The sequence below is a fragment of the Colobus angolensis genome, unplaced genomic scaffold, assembly GCF_000951035.1.
Source record: "Colobus angolensis palliatus isolate OR3802 unplaced genomic scaffold, Cang.pa_1.0 Scaffold145, whole genome shotgun sequence".
Taxonomy (NCBI): domain Eukaryota; kingdom Metazoa; phylum Chordata; class Mammalia; order Primates; family Cercopithecidae; genus Colobus; species Colobus angolensis.
In genome coordinates, this window is record NW_012114544.1 from 2,512,913 (window position 1) to 2,538,010 (window position 25,098).

The following is a 25,098-nucleotide window of genomic DNA, read 5'->3' on the forward strand; positions in this document are numbered from 1 at the left end:
ATGTGCTGGGAAAGAGAGTCCACAGATAATGTAGAGTCTGATACTCAGTTCATCATTTTATAATCCTTACTATTTGCTATTTGAATTTCTTTCATCTTATGTGGTTTCTTTCTTTTTTCTTACACATTATTATAGGATTGAGAGGTGTGGCTGCCCATTTTTGCAGAGGAATTATGGAGGTTGAGTTTAGAAGTTCATGGTTCTAGCGATAGCTGCGGTTTGGGGGGGAAATTACTGCTTTGTATTGGCAAATGTAAATATAAGTTTTCAGGAAATATGTGCCTAAATTTAGAGTTCAATGTTTAGAGGGTTCCCCCAAACTGCTGTTAAAACTATACAGAGATTGGCTTGTCTCACTGATAAAGAAGAAAGTTGCTGATATTTTATTTCCTGGTTGTTTTGTTAATTCTTTATATTTGATATTCTCTTATATCCTTCTCAAATAAGTGTATAGATCTCGATAATTCTAAAAGTTCAGGGAATGGAATTCATTTCTTTTTGTAAATATATTGCCCTTTTCTATCTCATTAGGGTAGACAATTTGTCTATCTCAATTGGCCAAACTGCTATTGAGTAGCAGTTACCTTAGCTTGAGTAAACTATAAAGAACTGGTTCAGATATTCTATATGGAACTCTGTCTGTCAAATTCTGGTTCCCAAACTTGGCTCAGTTTAAGACTTCAAGGTACACACATAAATGTAAATAATTAATTAAAAGTATGTATATTTATTTTTGTCATTGTTATTGTTAGATTGTTTTGTCCCAAAGGTATAACCAGTATGTGGTCACTATAGTAAATATATAAATTACAGAAAAAGAATAGGAAGAAGAAGAAAATTACTCCGATTCCACCTAAAGATAGTGACTGATTTGGGGGTATTTCTTTTTGCTCTTTATTTCTATGTAGTGTTGTTTGTTTCACATATTATAATATTGCATCCTACCTTTTTCACTTATAAGCATTTTTTCCATTTCACCATGAACTCTTTTTAAATAACGTGTGTAATGGTTGCACAACATTCCATGGCATGCTATAGCATTTCAGGTAGAACATTGCTTGGTGGAGACAACAGTATACACATAGAGTAAGATTAGATTATGTTCTCAAATTAGTTAGGCAAGAATGTAAAATCTGATAGGCAGCAAGGTGTCCTCAGAGGGTGGGAGCAGATGCAGAATAAATCAGCATGGCTTCTCTTACTCTGTGCTGATCCTCATGAGGCAAGTGGCTGTAGCTGATATCCTTCATAGCAGGTTTCTGGATCTGGAAAGCTCCACAATCCTTTCACCACCCTTTTATATCCTTCTTGGAAGAATTTACACCAAAAAACTATGCATTTTTGTTGAAGATAATTATTACAGCATTGAACTTTTCTGGAACCAAATTCAGCAAAGAATAGGTGATGTTCTCATCTTGAAGGATGTATAGGGTATCAATTTATTGCCTCACAGCTCCAAATTCACTCTTCATTGCCTGCTCTGAGAAAATGGATATGGGCCCTTTAAATATTTTTCTTTGCCAGATGGCACCATGTTTATCTTTGTCGGTAGAGGGTGCATGAGAGACATGATAGAAGGAAAGTACTTTGCTTCCTGGTCTGACCTTTTTTATATACAAGCTCCTGGAATGCCTGTGGTTTCTCCAGCACCTGGGTCCTGCCAGCAACCAGCAGCACCCAGTGGCCAGCAGCATACTCTTTCACCTCTTCTTGGTTGACTTTGTGGAATGCTCCAATGTGACATCTCCCTGTGAACACCTTTCCTGACACCCTAAAAAGTGTCAGGAATTTCCAGCAAGTTCCGGAGAGCAGGTTTCCAGCAAGTTTGGTCAGTATGACACCACAACAATTTCTCTGTCATTCATTGAACCTGGATTCTTCCCTCTTCAGTGAGGTGTGGATTTCAACCCTGGATTGGGAAGTGACTGGGGAGCCTTCCATGGGCACTGTATCCCAGCCCTGGGAGCAGTCACTGCTTCATATTCCCATATCCATTAGTGTTCTTTTTTTTTTTCTCATCTTTTATTTTAGGTTCAGGGGTACATGTGCGGGTTTGTTACGTGGGTAGACTATGTGTAATGGGGGGTACAGATTATTTCATCACCCAGGTAATAACCATAGTACTTGACAGGTAGTTTTTCAGTCCTCACCCTCCTCTCACCCTCCACCCTCAAGTAGGCCCAGGTATTTATTGTTTCCTTCTTTCTGTCCATGTGTATTCAGTGTTTAGCTCCTACTTATAAGTGAGAACTTGAAGTATTTATTTTCTGTTCTTATGTTAACTTATTTAGGATACCGACCTCTAGCTCTATTCATGTTGCTGAAAAGGACAGGATTTCACTGTTTTTTAATGGTTGCATAGTATTCTGTGGTGTATATATACCACATGCTCATTATCCAGTCCAACACTGACAGGCATCTAAGTGGATTCCATCTCTTTGCTATTGTGAATAGTGCTGTGATGAACATATACATGCATGTCTTTATGGTAGAATTATTTATGTTCCTTTGTGTATATACCCAGTAATGGGATTGCTGGGTCAAATGGCAGTTCTGTCTTAAATTCTTTGAGAAATCTCCAGACTGCTTTCCACAGTGGCTGAACTAATTTATGTTCCTAACAGCAGTGTATATGCATTCCCTTTGCTCCACAACCTGACCAGCATCTGTTATTTTTTGACTTTCTAGTAATAGCCATTCTGACTGGTGTGAGATGGTATCTCATTGTGGTTTTGATTTGCATTTCTGTAATGATTAGTGATATTGAGCTTTTTTTCATAGGCTTGTTGGCTGCGTGTATGTCTTCTTTTGAGAAGTGTCCGTTCATGTCCTTTGCCCATTTTTTAATGGGGTTGTTTGTTTTTTGCTTGTTAATTTATTTAAGTTCATTATAGATTCTGCATAGTAGACCTTTGGTGTATGGTTTGCAAATATTTTCTCCCATTCTGTAGGTTGTCTGTTTACTCTGTTGATAATTTCCTTTGCTGTGCAGAAGCTCTTTAGTTTAATTAGATCCCACTTGTCAATATTTGTTTTTGTTGCAATTGCTTTTGAAGTCTTTGTCATGAAATTTTTGCCAGGGTCTGTGTCCAGAGGGTACTTACTACATTTTCTTCTAGGGTTTTCATAGTTTTAGGTTTTACATTTAAGTATGTAATCCATCTTAATTTTTGTATATAGTATAAGGAAGGGGTCTAGTTTCCATTTTCTACCTATGGCTAGCCAGTTATTCTAGCACCATTTATAAAATAGAGAGTCCTTTCCCCATTGCTTGTTTTCATTGACTTTGTTGATGATCAGTTGTAGGTTTCTGGCTTTATTTCTGAGTTCTCTAACTTGTTCCATTGGTCTAGGTGTCTGTTTTTGTATCAGTATCATACTGTTTTGATTACTGTGGCCTTGTAGTATAGTTTGAAGTTAGGTAGTGTGACGCCTCTAGCTTTATACTTTTTGCTTAGGATTTCTTTGGCTATTTGGGCACTTTTCTGGTTCCACATGAGTTTTAGAATAGTTTTTCTAGGCCGGGCGTGGTGGCTCAAGCCTGTAATCCCAGCACTTTGGGAGGCTGAGACGGGCGGATCACGAGGTCAGGAGATCGAGACCATCCTGGCTAACATGGTGAAACCCCGTCTCTACTAAAAATACAAAAAACTAGCCAGGCGAGGTGGCGGGCGCCTGTAGTCCCAGCTACTCGGGAGGCTGAGGCAGGAGAATGGCGTAAACCCGGGAGGCAGAGCTTGCAGTGAGCTGAGATCCAGCCACTGCACTCCAGCCTGGGCAACAGAGCAAGACTCCGTCTCAAAAAAAAAAAAAAAAAGAATAGTTTTTCTAATTCTGTAAAAATTGTCATTGGTAGCTTGATAGGAATAGCATTGAATATGTAAGTTTCTTTGGGCAGTATGGCCGTTTTAACAACATTGATTCTTCCTATCCACGAGCATGGAATATTTTTCCATTTCTTTGTGTCATCTCTGATTTCTTTCAGCAGTATTTTGTAATTCTTGTAGGGATCTTTTACCTCCCTGGTTAGCTCTATTGCTACGTATTTCTTTGTGTTGCTATTGTGAATGGGATTGCATTTAAAAAAATAATTTGAAAAATTTTTGGGGGTACATATTAGGTGTACATATTTATGAGGTACATGAGATGCTTTGGTATAGGTATGTAATACATAATAGTCATGTCATACAAAATTGGCTATTTATCCCCTCAAGTATTTATCCTTTGTATTACTATTTTAGTTATTTTAAAATAACTAAAATTATACTCTTTTATTTTAAAATAACTAAAATTATACTCTTTTAGTTATTTTTAAATGTACAATTAAATCATTATTGACTATAGTCCCCCTATTATGCTGTCAAATACTAGGTCTTATTCTTTCTTTCTATTTTATTTTGTATCCATTAACCAACCCCACTTCTTCCCTGCCCTCCCACTACCCTTCCCAGCCTCTGGTAACTATCCTATTCTCTATCTCCATGAGTTCAATTGTTTTGATTTTTAGATTCCACAAATAAGTGAGAACATATGATGTTTGTCTTTATCTGCCTAGCTTATTTCATTTAACATAATGACAGCCAGTTCCATCCATGTTGTTGCAAGTAACAGAATCTCATTCTTCTTTTATGGCTGAATGATACTCCATTGTGTATAAGTGTGACATTTTCTTTATCCATTCTTCTGTTGATGGACACTTAGGTTGCTTCTAATCTTGGCTATTGTTAACAGTGATACAACAAACATGATAGTGCAGCTATCTCTTCAGTATACTGATTTTTTTTCTTTTGGTACATATCCAGAAGTGGGGTTGCTGGATCATGTAATAGCTCTATTTTTAGTCTTTCAGGGAACCTCCAAACTGTTTTCCGTAGTGGTTGTACTAATTTACATTCCCACCAACAGTATATGAAGGTTCTCTTTTCTCCACATCCTTACCAGCCTTTGTTTTTGTCTGACTTTTGGATAAAAGCCATTTTAACCGGAGTGAGATGATATCTCGTTATAATTTTGATTTGCATTTCTCTGATGATCAACGACGTTGAGCACTTTTTCATATGCCTGTTTGCCATTTGCATGTCTTCTTTTGAGAAATGTCTATTCAAATATTTTGCCCATTTTTAAATCGATTATTAGATTTTTTCCTATAGGGTTGTTTGAGCTCTTTATATATTCTGCTTATTAATCCCTTGTCAGATGGGTGTTGCAGATATTTTCTCCCATTCTGTGGGTTGTCTCTTCACTTTGTTGATTGTTTCTTTTGCTGTGCAGAAGCTTTTTAACCTGATATGATCCCATTTGTCCATTTTTTCTTTGGTTGCCTGGGCTTGTGGGGTACTACTCAAGAAATTTTTGCCCAGACCAATGTCCTGGAGAGTTTCCTCAATGTTTTCTTGTAGCAGTTTCATAATTTCAGGTCTTAGATTTAAGTCTTTAATCCATTTTTATTTGATTTTTGTATAAGGTGAGAGAGAGGGATCAAATTTTACTCTTCTGCATATGGATATCCAGTTTTCCCAGTATCATTTATCGAAGAGACTGTCTTTTCCCCAGTGTGTGTTCTTGGCACCTTTGTTGCAACTGAGTTCATTGTAGGTGTGTGGATTTGCTTCTGGGTTCTGTATTGGTCTATGTGTCTGTCTTTATGCCAGTACCATGCTGTTTTGGTTACTATAGCTCTGCAGTATAATTTAAAGTCAGGTAATGTGATTCTTCCAGCTTTGTTTGTTGTTTTTGTTGTTCAGAATAGCTTTGGCTATTCTGGGTCTTTTGTGATTCCATATAAGTTTTATGATTTTTTTTTCTATTTCTATGAAAATTTCATTGGTATTTTGATAGGGATTGCATTGAATCTGTAGATTGCTCATGGTAGTATGGACATTTTAGGAATATTGTTTTTTCCAGTCCACAAACATGGAATATCTTTTCATCTTTCTGGGTCCATTTCTTCCGTCAGTGTTTTATACTGTTCATTGATTTACAATTTTCATTGTAGAGGTCTTTCATTTCTTTGGTTAATTCCTAGATATTTGGAATTGCATTTGCGATTTGGCGTTCAGCTTGAATGTTATTGGTATACAGAAATGCTACTGATTTTTGTACATTGTTTTTGTATCTTGAAGTTTTACTGGAGTTGTCTACCAGATCTAGAAGCTTTTGGGTGGAGACTATGGGGTTTTCTAGGTATAAAATAATATCATCTGTGAAGAGAGATAGTTTGACTTCCTCTGTTTCTACTTGGATGCCTTTTAATTCTTTCTCTTGACTAATTGCTCTGGCTAGGACTTCCAGTATGCATTTAATAAGAGTGGTGAGAGTTGGCATCCTTGTCTTGTTCTGGTTCTTAAGGGGAACACATTCAGCTTTTGCCTGTTCACTATGATGTTGGCTGTGGGTTTGTCATAGATGGCTCTTATATTTTATGCATAATTTGTTGAGGATTTATAACATGAAGAGATGTTAGATTTTATTGAAAGCCTTTTCTTTATCTATCGAAATGATGATGTGGTTTTTATTTTTACTTCTCTTTATGTGATGAATCACATTTATTAATTTGTGTATGTTGAATCAACCTTGCATCCCAGAAATAAAGCCGACTTTATTATGGTGGATTAGCTTTTTGATGTGCTGCTGGATTCGATTTGATAGTATTTAGTTGAGGATTTTTGTATCTGTGTTCGTCAGGGATATTGGCCTGATGTTTGGTGTCTGTGTGTATCTGCTAGGTTTTGATATCAGAATGGTGCTGACCTCAAAGAGTGAGTCAGGGAGGAGTCGTTTCTTTTCAATTTTTGGGAATAGTTTCAGTAGAATTGGTACTGGCTCTTCATTATACGTCTGGTAGAATTCAGCTGTGTAGCCATATGGTTCAGGGCTTTTTCTGATTGGTAGGTTTCTTATGACTGATTCAATTTTCGAACTCATTATTGGTCTGTTCAGGATTTTAATTTCTTGCTGGTTCAATCTGGGAGGTTGTATGTTCTCAGTATTTATTCATTTCTTCTAGGTTTTCTGGTATGTGTACATAGAGGTGTTCCTAATAGTATCTGAGAAGTTTTTCTGTTTCTGTGTGGTCAGTGCTAATTCCCCCTTTGTCCTTTCTGATTGTGCTTTTTTGAGTCTTCTCTCTTTTTTTCTATTAATTCTAACTAGTGGTCTATCAATCTTATTTATTATTTCAAATACCAACTTTAGGTTTTTTGACCTTTTGCATGTTTTTTCACATCTCAGTTTTATTCAGTTCAGCTCTGATTTTGTTTGTTTGTTTTTTTTTCTTTTGCTAGCTTTTTTTCTTCTTCTTGTTTTTCTGGTTCCTCTAAGTGTGATGTTAGGTTGTTAATCTGAGATCTTTCTAACTTTCTGATGTGGTCATTTAGCACTATAAACTATCTTCTTAACACTTCTTCAGTTGTGTCCCAGAGATTCTGGTATGTTGTATCTTTGTTTTCATAAGTTTCATATAATTTTTTTATTTCTGCCTTAATTTCACTGTTTGCCCAAAAGTCATCTATGAGACAGTTGTTTAGTTTTCACATAATTGTATTGTTTTGAGAGATATTATTAGTATTGATTTCTATTTTTATTTTGCTGTCTTCCAAAGTCTTGGTTGGTATGATTTTGATTTTTCTTAATGTGTTAAGAATTGTTTTATGGCCAAGCATGTGGTTGATTTTAGAGTATGTACCATGTGCAGATGAGAAGAATGTATATTTTATTGTTGTTGGATGGAGTGTTTTGTAGATGTCTGTTAGGTCTATTTGGTCATGTTGTGTTTAGGTCCCAAATATTTTTGTTAGTTTTCTACCTCGATGTTCTATTACTGTCAGTGGGGTACTGTATTAGTCTGTTCTCACACTGCTGTAAAAAACTACCTGAGACTGGGTAATTTATGAAAAAAGGAGGTTAAATTGACTCACAGTTTGCAGGTTGTACAGGAAGCATAACTGGGAGGGCTCAGAAATCTTATAATCATGGCAAAGGCAAAAGGGAAGCAAGCACATCTTACCATGGCAGAGCAGGAGAGAGAGAGAGAAGAGGAAAGTGCTACACACTTTCAAACAACCAGGTCTCTTGATAATTCACTCATGAGCATGAGAATAGCAAGGGGGAAGTTCGCCCCTCATGATACAATCACCTCCCACCAGGCCCCTCTTTCAACACTGTTAATTACAATTTGATATGAGACTTGGGTGGGGACACAGTGTCAAACCATATCTTTCCACCCCTAGCCCCTCACAAATCCCATTTCCTTCTCCCATTTCAAAGTACAATTATGCTTTCCCAACAGTCCCACAAAGTCATAAATAATTCCAGCATTAACTCAAAAGTCCAAGTCCAAAGTCTCATCTGAGACAAGGCAAGTCCCTTCTGCCTCTGAGCCTTTAAAATCAAAAGCAAGTTAGTTACTTTCAATATATAATGGGGGTATAGGAATTTGGTCAATAGATGTGCTCTAAGAGGGAGAAATCAGCCAAAACGAGGGGGCTGCAAGTCTAAAACCCAGCAGGGCAGTCATTAAATCTTAAAGTTCTAAAATAATCTCCTTTGACTCTATGTCTCACATCCAGGCCACACTGATGCAAGGGGTAGACTCCCAAGGCCATGGACAGTTCTGTCCCTGTGGCTCTGCAGTTCCCACAGCTGCTTTCATGGGCTGGCATTGAGTGCATGCAGCTTTTCCAGGCACATGGTGCAAGTTGTTGGTGGGCCTGCCATTCTGGGGTCTGGAGGATGGTGGCCATCTTCTCACCGCTCCATTAAGCAGAGCCCCAGTGGTGACTCTGTGCTGCCCTAGTTGAGGTTCTCCATGAGGGCTCTGCACCACAGCAGACTTCTGCCTGGACATCCAGGCATTTCCGTACATCCTCTAAAACCTAGGCAGAGACTCCAAAACCTCAACTCTTAGCTTCTGCACACCTGCAGGCTCAGCACCACATGGAAGCTATCAAGGCTTCGAGCTTTCACCCTCTGAAGTAATGGCCTGAGCTGTACATTGGTCCCTTTTAGCCATGGCTGAAGCTGGAGGGACTCAGATGCAGGGCACCATGTTCTGAGGCTGCACAGAGCAGCAAGACCCTGGGCCTGACCTATGAAACAATTTTTTCCTCCTAGGTCTTCAGGCCTGTGATAAGAGGGGCTGCCATGAAGGTCTCTGAAATGCCCTGGAGACATTTTCCCCATTGTCTTGGCAGTTAACATTCAGCTCCTCTTTACTTATGCAAATTTCTGCAGCCTTGAATTTCTTTTCTGAAAATGGGTTTCTTTTTATACTGCATGGTTGGGCTGCAAATTTTCCAAACTTTTTTTTTTTTTTTTGAGACAGAGTCTCACTCTGTTGCCCAGGATGGAGTGCAGTGGTGTGATCTTGGCTCACTGCAATTTCCACCTCCTACATTCAAGTGATTCTCGTGCTTCAGCCTCCTGAGTAGCTGGGATTACAGGCATGCACCAACACACCTGGCTATTTTTATATTTTTAGTAGAGATGGAGTTTTGCCATGTTGGCCAGGCTGGACTGAAACTCCTGGCCTCAAATGATCTGCTGGACTTAGCCTCCCAAAGTGCTGGGATTATAGGCGTAAGTCACCACACCCAGCCCAAATTTTCGAAACTTTTATGCTTACTTCCATTTTAAATATAAGCTCTAGTTTTAGGTCATTTCTTTCTTTATGCAAATAAGCCTAGGCTTTTAGAAGCAGCCAGGTCATACCTGGAACACTTTCCTGCTTAGAAATTTCTTCCATCAGAAGAAATTTCATCTCTCTCAAGTCCAAAGTTCCACAAATCTCTAGGGCAGGGGCACAATGCCACTAGTCTTTTTGCTAAAGCATAGCAAGAGTGAAAAATAATCACTCCAGTTTCTAGTAAATTCCTCATCTCCATCAGAGACCACCTCAGCCTGGACTTCACTGTCCATATCACTATCTGCATTCAGGGCACAACTACTCAACAATCTCTAGGAAGTTCCAAACTTTCCCTCATCTTCCTGTCTTCTTCTGAGCCCTCCAAACTGTTCCAACCTCTGCCCATTACCCAGTTCCAAAGTCACTTCCACATTTTCGGGTATCTTTACAGCAATGCCCCACTTCTCTGGTACCAGTGGTGGAATGGCTTTTTGAAGTCACAATCACAACACCAACTAGGTGTGACAATACTTTACAAGGCTGGGGCAAATTTCTCCACAAGGCTGTGTGTGCTCTGAATCAGCATCCAATATATGGTACTGTTTTTCCCAGGATTCACGGGTTCAGGAATCAAGGGGTGGAAGTGGAAGTAGCACCATTCACCATCACCCCTAGTGACCCACTAGCAAAATTTTTACTTCCTTTTCCCATGAAATTATCTTCTACTTCTAGAAGTCTTATTTCCGAAGGAAGGAATGCTGCCACCGGGAGACACAACAGTGATTCCATTAAACTGGAAGTTAAGATTGCCACCTGGCCACTCTGGCCTCCTCTTGCCTCTAAGTCAACAGGCTAAGAAGGGAGTTACAGTGCTGGCTGAAGTGATTGACCCAGACTATCAAGATGAAATAAGACTACTACTCCACAATGGAAGTAAGGAAAAGTATTTCTGGAATACAGGAGACCCCTTAGGGTGTGTCTTAGTATTACCATGCCCTGTGATTAAGGTCAATGGAAACTACCACAACCCAATTCAGGCAGGACTGCAACTGGCCAAGACCCCTCAGGAATGAAGGTTTTGGTCACTCTACCAGGTAAAAAAGCATGACCAGCCAAGGTGCTTGCTGAAGGCAAAGGGAATACAGAATGGGTAGTAGAAGAAGGTAGTTATGAATACCAGCTATGATCACATGACCAGTTACAGAAATGAGGATTGTAATTGTCATGACTATTTCCTCCTTATTTTGTTATAAATATGTTTGTGCATGCATACACCTGCACTGAGAAAATGTCTTCATTTTATTTATCTTCTTTTTCCTTTATCATGTAATGTAAGACTTATTGACGTCATATCAGCATTTAAGTGTTGTTAACTGTATGTAATAGCATTTAGGTTGATTAGTGTGCTTCTTGTTGTATGAAGGATACTTTGTATTATGTTAGGCATAATTATAACCTGTTATTGTCTTTACTTGGAGATTAAGTATGATTTCAGGAGATGTGTATGAGTGCCAAGTTGACAAGGGGTTGACTTGTGATGATCAATAGGAGGTGACAACTTGATTGGATTGAAGAATGCCTAGATATCTGGTAAAGTATTGTTTCTGGGTGTGTATGTGAGGATGTTGCCAGAGGAGACTGACATTTGAGTCAATGGACTAGTAGAGGAAGACCCACCCTCAATGTTCAGTGGGCACCATCCAGTTGGCTGCCAGTGCAGCTAGAATAAAAGCAGGAGGAAGAAGGTGGGATAAGTTGGCTTACTGTGTCTTCTGGCTTTCATTTCTTTCCTGTGGTGGATACTTCCTTTTGTTTCTCCTGCCCTTGGCCGTCAGACTCCAGGTTCTTAAGCCTTTTGACTCTTAGACTTCTGCCAGTGGTTTGCGAGGAGCTCTTGGGCCTTCAACCACAGACTGAAGGCTGTACTGTTGACTTTCTTGCTTTTGAGGCTTTTGGACTCAGACTGAGCCACTACTGGCCTCTTTGAGCCAATTCTCCCTAATAAACTTCCTTTCATATATACATATATCCTGTTAGTTCTGTCCCTCTGGAGAACCCTAACTAATACAGGTACTGATGTCTTCCACTATTATTTTGTGGTTATCTGAGTCTCTTCCTAGGTCTTTTAAAATTTGTTTTATGGATCTGGGTTCTCCAGTGTTGGGTGCAAATATACTTAGGATAGTTAAGTCTTTTTGAATTGAACCCTTAATCATTATGTAATGCCTTTCTTTGTCCTTTTTGTCTTTTGTCAGTTTAAAGACTGTTTTGTCTGAAATTACAGTGGCAACCCCTGCTCTTTTTTCTTTTACATTTGCTTGGTTGATTTTTTTTTCCAGCCCTTTACTTTGAGCCTAAGGATATCATTGTATGTGAGATGGATCTCTTGAAGGCAGCATACAGTTGGATCTTACTTCTTTATTTAACTTGCCATTCTTTAGCTTTTAAATGGGGTGTTTGGCCCATTTATGTTCAAGTTTAATATTGATATGTACAGATTTGATTCTATCATTGTGTTGTTAGTTGGTTGTTATACAGACTTGATTGTATAGTTGCTTTATGGTGTCAATTGTCTATGTACTGAAGTGTGTTTTTGTGATGGCTAGTAACAGTTTTTTGTTTCCATATTTAGCACTCCCTTAAGGACCTCTTATAAGGCAGGTCTGGTGGTAATGCATTCCCTTAGCATTTGCTTGTCTGAAAAGGATTTTTTTTTTTTTTCATTTATGAAGCTTAGTTTTACTGGGTATGAAATTCTTGGTTGGAATTTTTTTCCTTTGAGAATGCTAAATATAAGCCCCCAGTCTCTTCTGGCTTGTAGTATTTCTGCTGAAAGGCCCACTGTTAGCCTGATAGGGTCCCCTATGTCGGTGACCTATCCATTCTCTCTAACTGCCTTTAATATTTTTTCTTTTACTTTGGCCTTGGGAATCTGATGACTATGAGTCTTGGGGATGGTAATCTTATATAGTATTTCACAGAAGTTCTCTGAATTTCCTGAATTTGAATGTTTACCTCTCTAGTAATGTTGGGGGAGTTTTCATGGACAATATCCTCAAATATGTTTTCCAAGTTGCTTGTTCCCACTCCCTCTTTTTCAGGGATGCTAGTGAGTCATAAGTTTAGTCTCTTTACATAATATCATATTTCTCAGAGGTGTTTTTTTCTTTATTTTGTCTGACTAAATTTTTTTTAAGAACCAGTCTTTGATCTCTGAGATTCTTACCTCAGCTTGGTCTATTCTGCTGTTAATACTTTTGATTTTATTATGAAATTCTTGAAGTGAGCTTTTCAGATCTATCAGATCAGTTTGGTTCTTTCTTAAAATGTCTATTTTGTCTTTTAGATCTTGTATCATTTTATTGGATTCCTTGGATTGGGTTTTGGCTTTCTCCTGAATCTTGATGATCTTGTCTGCTATCCAGATTCTGAATTCCTTGTCTGTCATTTCAGTCATTTCAGTATGGTTAAAAACCATTGCTGGGGAGTAAGTGAAGTCATATGAAAGTAAGAAGACACTTTGGTTTTTTGAGTTGCCAGAGTTCTTGCACTGGTTCTTTCTCATCTATATGGGCTGATGTTCCTTTAATCTTTGAAGTTACTGTCGTTTGGATGGGGCTTTTTGCTTTCTTTGATGCTTTGAGGGTTGACTGTGGTATAAATTGGATTCAGTTAACTGGTTTCATTGCTGGAAGATTTCAGGGGACCACAACTCAGTTCAGCACAACTGGGCTGTGTGCTGTAATCCTAGGCAGCTGGTAGCAGGTCCACAGCTTTATTCTCTGGTACTTCAAAGTTAAGCACCTACTGCACTAGAGGGGCTGAAGTGTTCCCGGCCTGTTGGCAACAACAATCTGATGAGGGATGCTGGCAAAAGTGCTTCGTTGGAGCATGGCAGCAAGGTGCTTGCATGTATGTGTGCACTGGTGGGGGCAGGGCAGCAGAGTCTGTGCACACATGTTTGTGCCAGCAGCAGCAGGGCAGTGGAGCGTGCATGCACATGCATGGGCAGGGTCTGCCTCACAGGGTTATTGTGAGGGTTAAAAAGAGATAATACATATAAACTGAAACCGTGCCTGGCACATCATAAGTATTCAATAAATATTATGTTATTATAAGTTAATCTGAGTGGATCTGACATTGAGTTTGGTTGGAGGGCCACAAATACAAACATAGTGCCTGACAGGAGCATATGCTACAGTTTACTTTGCCATCCCTGCATGGCAGACATTTTGTTGCTTTTGATGTTTTACTGTAATAAACAATGCTATGATTAACATCTTTGTGTGCAAAACCCATGTACTTGGGAACTTTATTTATAGGGGGGAATGGAAAGTCATTTGTCTTTAAGGAGGTGCTTCATTAACTGACATAGGTTTTTGGCCTCACCCAATATGGCAAGTAGAATTATCATAAAGTATAGAATAAATCATGTTGAGGATCTCAGTGACTCAAATTTTGCCAACTTCTCAAGAACCTCTTCCTAACTGCTTCTTAACATGTGACAAAGCAAAGTTTTTCTTTTGAGGAAATAATAATATTCAATACACAGTAATTAATCTTATTATAATTTTTAGAATGTTCTTTGGCTCTAAGTTAGGCACCTTGAAAATGCCCATTCTGAGTTAATTAGTTAATTAAGTTAATCAATACTTATTCAAATGTCAAATGGTTTAGAAATTAAACAATTTTGGGATGGGACTTCAGGAATGACTTAATAGTTATATGACCTTGGGCAAGTTATTTTAACCTCTTTGAGTTAAGCAATTATTTTGGCCTCTCTGAGACTCAATTTCCTCATAAGTATAATGAAAATAATAATGCTTATGTTAATTAATTATGCAACAATTATATATTGAGTTTCTATTACATGACAAGTACTTTTCTAGGTGCTTGGGATGCATCAGTTAAAAATATCTCCCTGTTCCAAAGGACCTTACATTATAGTGGTAGTGAGAACAGATGATAAATGATAAACATAATGCTTAAATAAATTATATAGCATGTTAGAAAATGGTAAATGCAATGGAAATGGAAAACATAGAGTTGGATAAGAAGGATCAGGAGTGCATGGAAGGATCACCATTTTTAAAAGTCCTCTTATGGTAGGTCTCACTGGGGTAATATTTGAATAAAGATTTGAAAGAGGTAAGGCAGTCAGCCATGCAGCTATGTGAGGGAGAAGTATTCCAGGTAGAGAGAAGCAAGTAGAAGGCCCTTATGTGGGAGCATGACAGGCATATTTTAGGAATAGTAAGGACAGTGTGGCTGAAGCAGAGTGAGTGAGGGGGAAGATGGTTGGAGACAAAGTTAGTGAGGTAAAAAGTCCCAGATCATGTTGGACCTTCTAGGCGTTGTCAGAGCTTCAGATTTTGCTCTGAGTGAAATGGAAAGTCATGGAGGGTTCTGAACAGAGGAACAATTGAACTTATATTTTATCAGAATCATTCTGACTTCTAAGTGAGGATAAACTCTGAGGGTACAGCTGATATTGTCACTCCTCCTTCCTGTGCCCCTTCCCATGGAGGATACAGCCTGGCAGCTGAAAATGTGAGGCAGTGACGGAGTTTGGGCAGCCATGCATGGGCATAGGCTGGGGTTGGGGAGCTGCAGGCTGTGGGTCAGCAGCTGAGGGAGTGGTGTGGAGGTGGTAGGTGGAAGACACAACCAGCATGGCGGGTGGTAGAGCGGGGAGAGGGAGTTGGTTACATTGAGCAAATTAGTAAATTGATGATGAATGTAAGAATAATGGGAGCCAAGTTTTTCACTGCTGGAGAAGGAATTTATAAACAGAAATGAGGAAGGCTAGAAGGAACTCTAAAACTGGACTGGAATTGGAGGTATCAGTATGAACATATGATTGTCTGTCTAGCAAACTAATTATAGATGTTTAAATGTGTGCCATGTATATACACAACATGTCCAAGCTCTGTTCATCGAGAGGGCTTAGTAGCAATAACACCTTAGCAACAATTAGTACAATGAGTACCCAGACATTGGTTTCTAAAAACCATCTTTCACTGGAAGATACCAAGGCTCTTTGGAGTAATGGCTGATTCCAGGTTGGTTGGGGTGGGGAGACTTGGAAAGTATAAGATGAGCCTGCAGCATCTTGTACTGGACAATAAGGAAAGGCTCAGTGAATGGTGGGAACATTTCAAAAGGACACATGGGCTCCTATTGGTCAAATCAGGGAGAATTTTTGCATTAAAGAATAATAATGGATTACAACTCATTGAATAAAATAGAAATCTGTGAATCCATTCTGATACAAAGGAATAAATGAATGAAAAGGGAAAGCTTGACTTTACTATAAAGTGCCAACTAATAAATGTATAAAGAGTAATGGAAATAGTGAGTCAGTGTTTGTCAATTTTCACAGATGTAGTTGCTTTGGGCTAAAGTCATCAAAATGAAGTCTGACAGAGGATGGATGCTAAGGCTGAAAGGTGAAGGTTTCATGAGGAACAGGATATTTTGACATATTCTGAGAATACCTTCCCCTAACATATAAATCAATTACAAAGGAAAAACGGTGAATTTAAGTGGAGAAAGCTGGCAGACATCAACATGACCAGGAGACCAAGGTAAGATATGTTGACATTGTGTCACTTCTGCTGTGATGCACTGAAAAGAGAATGGCACTGTTTCTGTGGAATTCTTGCCCTGGATGAAGTGCCTGAGTCTGATCATAAGGAACCATCATCCTACAGGGGGTGATCCTACAGAATGTAACACTTCCTACTGTGCCAAGTGCATGGAAGATGGTGAAAGACTGTGACACTTCCAGATCAAAGGATTCTGAAGAGATATAACAGCTAACTGTGATGTGTTCTTGAAAAACACCTGAACCACAGAGGGAAAAGAGACATTTTAGGGACAATTAGCAACATTTGAATGGGATTTGATGGTAGTGTATCAATGTTGATTTCCTGATTCAAAGGGTTGTATGCTGATTATATAGGAGAGTGTTGTTGCTTTTGGAAAATTCACACTGAAGAGTACTTTTGGGGTGACAGAACATACCCTCAAAAGTTTCTGATTATGTAGTTAAAATTATTTTAAAATACTTATATTTTTAAAAGAAGGCTATTGGAAGTGAGAGATGATGATGATTTAGATCAGGGAGGTGACGTGGCAGTGGTGGGAAATGGTCAGACTTGGGATATATTTTGAAGATAGAACCAATAGAACTTGGATATAGGTTATGAAAGAAAATAGGAGGCAAGAATGATTCCAAGGTTTTGGCCTGAGCATCTGGAATGACATGTAAACTGTGGGTGAGACAGGTTTTTGGGGGGGGTATCAAGAGTACCATATTGGATGAGTTGAGTCTGAGACACTCATTAGACATCCTCCTGATGAACATGTCGAGGCAGTCAGAGACCAGAATTGGAAGTTCAGGAAGGGATTTATGCTGGAGATAGAAATTTGGGAGTTGTCAGAAAGCAGATGGTATTTAAAGTCATGAGGGGATGAGATCACCAGAAGAGGAAATGTAGAGAAGAGGGCATTCTTAGGACTGCTTGGCAGGGGTATTTTCAGCCTAGGTAAACTCACTGAAAAATTACTGAAAAATGTCCAACTTTGTAAAAATCCATGGCTAAAGTCTTCAAAGAGGTAACAGTTTGACATATGCAAAGAGGATTAACAACATAAAAAACAAGATTATTATAAACATTAAAGTTTACGTTGTGTTTACTATGTGTCAGGCACAATGTTACTTTATATAGATTATCACATTTAATCTTCATCTCAATCTTGTGAGGGGTAATATCATTTCTATTTTTCATGTGAGGAAACTGAGGCTTAAAGGATTTAAATAATTTGTTAAAGGTCTTACAGCTAGTAAATAGTGAGCCTGGGATTCATATCCTTGTGATCTGCCTACACTGCCTTCCGTTCTAATGGCTGCACTATCCTGCCTCAAGTACTGGACGAGGACAGAAAGAAGCCTGTTATGGGGCTCTAGATCCCTCTTGACTGCCCAAAACAACCACATCAAAGCAACATTTTCACACACACCACACCACACACACACACGCACACACATGCACACACAATCAAGAGCCAAAGCCTTAGAAGATGTAAGAACATTCCATCTTTCAGGCTGACCGCCCCTCACTTACTGCCATGTCAGCTCCCTGAGAGAGGTCCTAGAAACTTTGATGTGATTGGGGAAGGACTTACAGTGGAGGAAACCCATGTTTCCAAGGACCATGGTCCAACAATAGGCAATGGAAAGAGTACCCCAGGCTCCAAAGAGCAACATCAGCATCTGGGTTATGAACACAACCAACCCTGTGTTTTTAAGAGCTCTGTCTTTCCTGAAATATCCTTCTTTTGGCTTGCTGTTATTTGCCACTTCTGCAAGCTACTGAGCCACATCACTGGTGTGAACAGTTTCAAAGCTTACATATTTCTTCTTGTAATCAGTTTAGTCGATCTTGTAACTATAAAGAGTGAAATGGTAAATCCTGAGCTCTCATTCTGAGTCAGAATTTATGACAAGAACAACGTGCTTGTGCCCAAACAGAACCATGCATGTATGGTAATACAGCACTTGAAATTTATGTACTTCCTTTTATCCAAGGAACAGAAAGTGCTTCTATAAAATGGATTAAGAGCCAACTGTCTACAGTAGGCAATGGGAACAGTTCAAAAAAGGACTGCTGAGAGAATCATTTAATTTCTGCAAGGCCAGGGTTCGCACTAGACAACCATGTGTCCCAGTGTTTCACAGAAATGGTTCCAGGAGACCACTGCCATTTCAACCCCTCCTCAACAGGGATGAATTAACTGCATCTTTGCCCACCAGTTGTATATGAAGACATTCTTTCATCCCTGCGGTTTAGTGCTGGTTGCTGCACAGGACTAGCCCCTGGTATTAGCTGAGGAGATCACCAGCAGAATGGATCCTGTCATTCCTTTCCACTGACTAACTGGTTGGCTCTTCTCCTTAGTAAGGGAGAGCCTTCATGATTCACTGTGCTAGCATGAAAAAACTCTAGTCTTGTAGATAAGGCCACTATAATTTATAACCCCACTATAAAATAGGATGGCTTCTCTATATCACACACTTTAAAATGTACATGCTGCAGTCGGTCCTTGTATTAGTTACCTATCACTACATAACAAATTATTCAGAACTTAGTGCCTTAAAAAGTTTATTATGTCCCAGTGTCTGTGGGTCAGGAATCCTGGCATGGCTTGACTGAGTCTTCTGCTTCAAGGCCTCTCTCAAGATCTTAGCCAGGGCTGTAGTCATCTCCAGGCTAGACTAGGGGAGGATTTGCTTCCAATAATGAGGTATTTGGCATGCTTCAATTCTTTGAGGGCTATGAGACTAAGGCCCCAGTTTCTCACAGGCTGTTGGTTGGAGGTCTTCTTCATTCCCAAGAGAGAGCACCAGCACGAATGAAGTCACAGTCTTTTGTAACCTAATCACAGAAGTGACATCTCATCACCTTTGCCATATTCTATTTGTAGAAGCATGTCACCAGTTCACTTTTAAGGGCAGGGACTTACCCAGGGCATGAAAACCAGAAGGCAAGGATCACTGGGAGCCACTTTGGAAGCTGCCTACCACTGTCCCACGTACATCGTCACACTTGTCCTTATAATGATCCTCCAGTGCATTGTTAGTCCTCTCATTTCACAGATAGAGCAAGTTCTCAGACTTTAGTACTTGCACCTACTGACACTGACATTTATCTTTAGTGACTCATAGTGTTCATTCATGTATGCATTGATTCCATGACTATGATGTGAAAGTACAAAATATTAGGTATGCTACTGTGCTAGGTGCCAGTAAGTTTTTATTCTTGGTAAAATATAGGTGTGTACAGCGTCCTAGTAGTTCTTCAATGAATATTTCTTGAGAGTAAGAACTGTTCATAATATATATATACATATGTATATAATAGTGCCTAGTTTATTGTGTCACACCAGTAGTAGGTGGTAGTAGTAATTGGTATTTATATTATTAGATATAAAAATTGTATCATATATTATTACAAGAATATAATAATTCTCATGAGTTGTTAATCTATTTTTATAGTTTTGACATATATAACTGGGAGTCCTCTTCTGGTTTTTGAGGGTCTAGGATTCAATAACTTTTATTTCAGAGATGAATAAATACAGTTGAATAGTGGTTACAATATAGACGGCGCCCCAGAAACTGAAATGGAAAATTTCATTCTAGTCCTATTTATAGCCCAAACTCTATGTACGAACTACATGGGAAAAGCTCACATGTAACTTGAGTCAGCTCCACGTTAAACACACACTAAGTACCTGCCATAGGCATTAGCGAGGCTCATCGTTGTATTGCTGGTGAGATCATGTACAAAAATAATTTTGCAAATTGAAAAGTACACATAAATATAAAAGAATTTTTTAAATTGTTTGTGCTGCTTCCTTAACTCAGGGAAGCCTACAAGGTGCCAAGTGCTGTGGTAAGTGCTTCTTAAAATGTTACTTAATCCTTCTCACAACTGCTCTGAAAAGTAAGGTCAGAGCTCCTGGTTGCTGGTAGTTCAAAAAGGGTTCATTTCTGTCTGCTGAGAGGGCTCTGTGATCTGTGAGTCCGTGGTGGCCAAACACAGGGAGACTTCCAAGTGAAACCCTCCTTGATGACATAGTGAAACTGCGAGTTTATTGAAGTAGGAATACGCCCCCTCCTAACTTACCCCACACAGAAACAGATCTGTGCAAACATGCTTGTCCTTTTTAGGATGATACAATAACTTTTGAGATAATAGAAGATACTCTGGAATCTTGGGAGTCAGTGAGAGGAACTACTGGCATAGTAGTTCTTGACTAACAGAAAGGCAGGAGTTCTCACAGACTGGGTGTAGCCTAGAGACAGAGTTTTGGCCATCTCCGACCTATGCAATTACTCGGGCCAAAAGGAAAGACAAGCCCAGTTTAATAAAACCCAACAGCAGGGATGTAGAGAATCAATAAATGTTGGTTGATGTCCACAGGGCAGCTTGGAAGCAACTGGAAGACCTTTTGCAGCTGGTTATTTTTGAACAACAATCTAAGATGTGTAAAAGCAGAAATAAAAATAACCGAAGAAAGGAGCCCTGACTTGCTGCCTTGAAATCATGAGTGTGCTGTGGTTGATTTGTTGCTTTTTGCAGTATGGTCAAGATGATCCCTGACTCAATACCTCCTTTTCCTACCACCTGCCTTCGTGGGTAGGGGAGGGGAAAACCGTGCTAAAATATTCTATAGAACCAGTACTCTAAGAAGCAGCCTCTATAGCAACCAAGCAGGTAGGAGGTAGCTGCTGTAGTTTCTGTCTTTTACCTTTTTCCTCCAAATATCCAGATTTCTAAGGGGTGAGAAAACACAAACACCAAAAACATCTTTAGAATTTTGGATTAAAGACAGCTATCTGCCTGGTCTCATTTGTGATACACCAGCTGATAATTGGGCTATATCTGAGTCTAAAAATAACACATAGTACATTAAAATAATATTCCTTGGCTACATTTCCAAAGTGGTATTCTGGGATTTCTGTGCATTAATCCTGTAACAATAACAGGATTTGGGCTTTTAACTCCCCTGGTGTAGCTTCGAAAATCTAGCCTAAAGCAGCTAATGTTGCCGTTTAAATCATCCTCTCACTATCCTTAGGGAAATGTGGAGATTAAAAAAATGACAGCCCAACTACTCAAATGACCTATACCTGGGAGAATAAGAGAAACAACCTATTTCCTCTCAGGAACTGGGCCGATCAATAGAAATATTTCAAAAGGACCATCATGCAATAAAGGCCTTGGAATTTGTATCCTACATCAGAGCACCCTAGATATTTCCAACATAGACCTATCAGGTTTTCCACGAGGGAGGGAGACACTGTAACAGTTGAATAACTGGAACTGAACTGGGTTGCACGTGTGTGAGCCTCTGTGTGTGTGTGTTTGTGTGTTTAGGAAAGGAAGGGAAAGGAGGCCATTATTATTGTGTATGTTTCTGGTAAACATTCTTTTTTTCCCTACTGAAACTTGGGCGTATCTCAGAAATTAGGTGCTGTTAATCGTGTCAGCTAAAAAAAAAAAAAAAAAAAAAAAAAAAGCATGTTCTAAAATATGCACACAGTTCTAAATTGAAGCTCTAAATAGCTCCAAATTGAAGTGGCAGGAATTTTTCAATGATACCATTAATTGCATTTCATTAATTGGGAAAAAGAGCTTTTGTGTAGCTGTGGTTATGATGGGCTGGATTTAATCAGCATAGGTACCACTAACAGGCTGGCACTGCTTTTGGCCTGCAATGCCTTTGAAATTCTAAAACGGAAAAGGAGGCCAACACACTGAGCAATTATTTCAGAACAGATTGCCCGTTAACATTTCATAATATCACCGAAATACATCCTTTCTGGGACAGAGACTTGCTTTGGCTATGAACATCCAAGAGGTGGCAGCACCCCATGCTCCGTCGGCTTTCTGCATCCCTCCAGATGAGAGCTCACCGCAGAGGTCTCATCATTGCGTCACCTGAAAGCCAGTTTGGAGGACGGAGGTGGGGGGAGGTGATGGAGGCAAGATGTAGCATTTTGTATTTCAGTTCTTCTGGAAGAGTTCAGGAAACAGCTGCATGGATTGTTTTAAATGGACTTGAAAAGGTTTTTCTTTTCTTTTCCTCCCTGAAATCTACTGCCCTGTGCAATATCTTCCTATGAAGGCCACATGAGTGCACTTACGTGTTCTCTGGTTCACTCCCTGAGGGAGGAAGGAAGAATTTCAATTGCCTGGGATCCCCTGAGACTCATTTTCAATTCCCTGCACTTGTCTTTTATAAACACAGGAAGGTGGGATGAAGATGGCATTATTGACAATTATTTTTTGAGCATGTATGTGTGCAGGGCACTGAACACATCATCAAGAATGTGATACAGTTGCCTGCTAGGATACTTCTCTTCTTCCCTAACTGTTCCTCCAGGTCCCCCCATACACATAGAAATCCCATGCTAAAAATATTTTACACAACAAATAGCTGTTGAGATGACATCAAACCCTGAACAATAAGGAGCAGTATAACCTTACGTGCTAGGTGTCATGTGCCTGATAGGAAAAGCATCTGGTGACATGAGTGAAGGAGCATCAGAGCTGGTCTAGCCTGGCCAGTGTCCAACTATCTGTGGAAACTGGCCCTCGTCATGCTAGGAAGTATGAGGGCAAGAGCTGGAATACACTGAGGCAACCTTGCTGTTGGGGGTTATTGGCAGCTATTGGGGGTTAGAGACAGGACTATCATGGGAAAGTAGTGTGCAAAATGCCACAGGAGGCTGGAGCTGGGCTCAGCAACAGTCTGGGGTCCAGCACAGCTCAGCCGTGGGCCTACCCCCATCCTCTCCAGCATAGGGACTTTGCCTCTGTGTACACCACTACTACTGCTTGGCCTCGCCTTCAACTCTGTGTACCTTTTCCTTAACTCATTTCTTCAGCTTAGTCTTGACCTTGACACCCTCGTACCCTCTGTCCCGTAGCTTTCCTACATGGCACCTGCTCTCTGGGTACATCTTTTTAGCTTCTGGTCCCACTAACAATTCAGTGACTATTTTCCCTGTATTTCCTGGTTAATTTTGAGGGAAGCGTGGAGGCGGAAGGGAAGGAGGAAGGGAAGAGAGACTCATTGGCTGAGTTAATTGCATTCTCCCTGTCTGAAAAGAGCTTTGGAGGCCAGGCCACCTCCCAGGGGATGAGTTAGGCTTTGCTTGACCACCTTTGAGTCACTTTGAGACCTGTGCAGGGCTGTTCCCCAGCCTGGGCTGTGGGCATGGTTGTTCCCTTCAGGAGGACTGTGGATGTGGTGGACGCCAGTTTTGACGTATTGCCCCTTTCTCCATACAAAGGAAGGCTCAACAATGCTGGATATCCTGGTGTCAGGGTACTACCCTAGGTACTCTAGGTACTTCCTAGAGTTGCTCAGACTCTAGGAAGAGAGAAAGAAACCTCTTTTCTTCTTTACAAGAAAGCAGTCATGAAGCTTGGAGAATACACTTGAGAGTGATAATTTACACTCAATCTTCAATGATTCCAGAAACTTGGGGAAAGAGATACAGATGCTTCATTTGAACGATGATGCCATGTATTTTGTATAGCACAGCTTGGTTTGGACGAGGCTGAGGGAGGGGAGTGGCTGAATTAGATACCAGTCTCCTTGTTATAGTCAAGTCTTCCTTAATAAGGTCTCAAGCTTGCATTTTAATCCAAAGACAGATTCGCGAGTGCTACCTCTTGGTGCTACTTCTAGGCGCCATGACATATGCAGCAATGAGCTCCTCACCTGTTGCCCAGTGCATTGGCAGCATCCCTGGTTGATGCAGCCAAGCCATCTGGAGCAGGGCAAGGAGGGGCACACAGAGTATGACAGCCAGATAGCTGCCAGATGCTGCATTTTCTTGGCCTTCCTCTAGTCCTTTCACTATTATGCTGAGGGCATGTGGCAAAACAAGGCAGGCCCCATGAAGCAGCTTATTTGCTTTTGGCTACCTCCAATTGAGCCACCAAGAACTTGAGGAGCTTTTTCTTCTTCAGCTATTTTTCTCGAGAGCCTGAACATCCCCTCCATCTCTTCCACTTGTAGCACTTGTAGTCAGTCTCAGCCATAAGCCACTGACAAGAGTGTATTAACTGCAGCAGGTGTGAGGATGAAGCAAGGGGGAAACTACGGTTAGTTTTCAGAGGCGACTGAGCCCCTTCAACACATAGATAGGGATTTCTATATATGGTGAATTTTGTCACTAAGTGCTCTATTTTATGGCATCCTATTTACCAGTATTTTAAGCTTTTATTTAACAATTTTATTATGTGGTCCTCTCTGGTGTTGAGTTTGAGCTCACTAATTAGATCATTAAGTTCCTTGAAAGAAAGACAAGGCTTCTATACTCTAAGCATTTCCTGCAATGTGTAGCACAGCGTTGTCATTGTATAAGGAATTGGCACTCAGTGGGTATTTGTTAAATTGATTTGACCCAATCTCAATTTCATGTTCAGCTCGGGAGATTTCTTATTAAGCTCCAAGGAGTCTAGATCCTTTCTGGTCATCTATACCTGAAGGTATAAATTCATTCTGACCAATTTTCCAACTTTAACTTTCTACTCCACACTTCAGGGAGAACAGCACCTGAGACATGACTTTTTCAGGGACTTGGAATTCCAGATTTCCCATGGGATTCAAGGCATCTGGGAGTTTGACTTCGTATTTTTTACTTTTCATCTCTGTCCCCTTGAAGTTAAGCATGGTCATGTGACTTACTTTGGCTAATGAAATATCAGATGTAATGTGTGATAACCTCCTTTGCCAAACTAATCTCCTTTCCCAGAAGGATAGGTGAAGTTATGCAGTGGTGACAACAGCTTCCAAAACTTAGTCGAGATTCTGTTTGACAGAGTGGCTCGGGGACCCAACTGACAGACAGTCTGTCATCTCAGTGTGTGCTGTCGGGATCACTGTGG

The 25,098-nt window shown here is 40.0% G+C and overlaps 1 long non-coding RNA gene across 1 annotated transcript in view; it reads left to right on the forward strand.

Annotated features, from left to right (window-relative positions):
• The first annotated feature begins 1,611 nt into the window (after positions 1-1,611).
• LOC105507193 overlaps positions 1,612-25,098 on the forward strand; it is an 85,402-nt gene continuing 61,915 nt past the window's right edge. The window contains exon 1 of the long non-coding RNA XR_001001054.1: positions 1,612-1,894. This is a non-coding gene — a long non-coding RNA (uncharacterized LOC105507193). The remainder of the gene's footprint in view (positions 1,895-25,098) is intronic.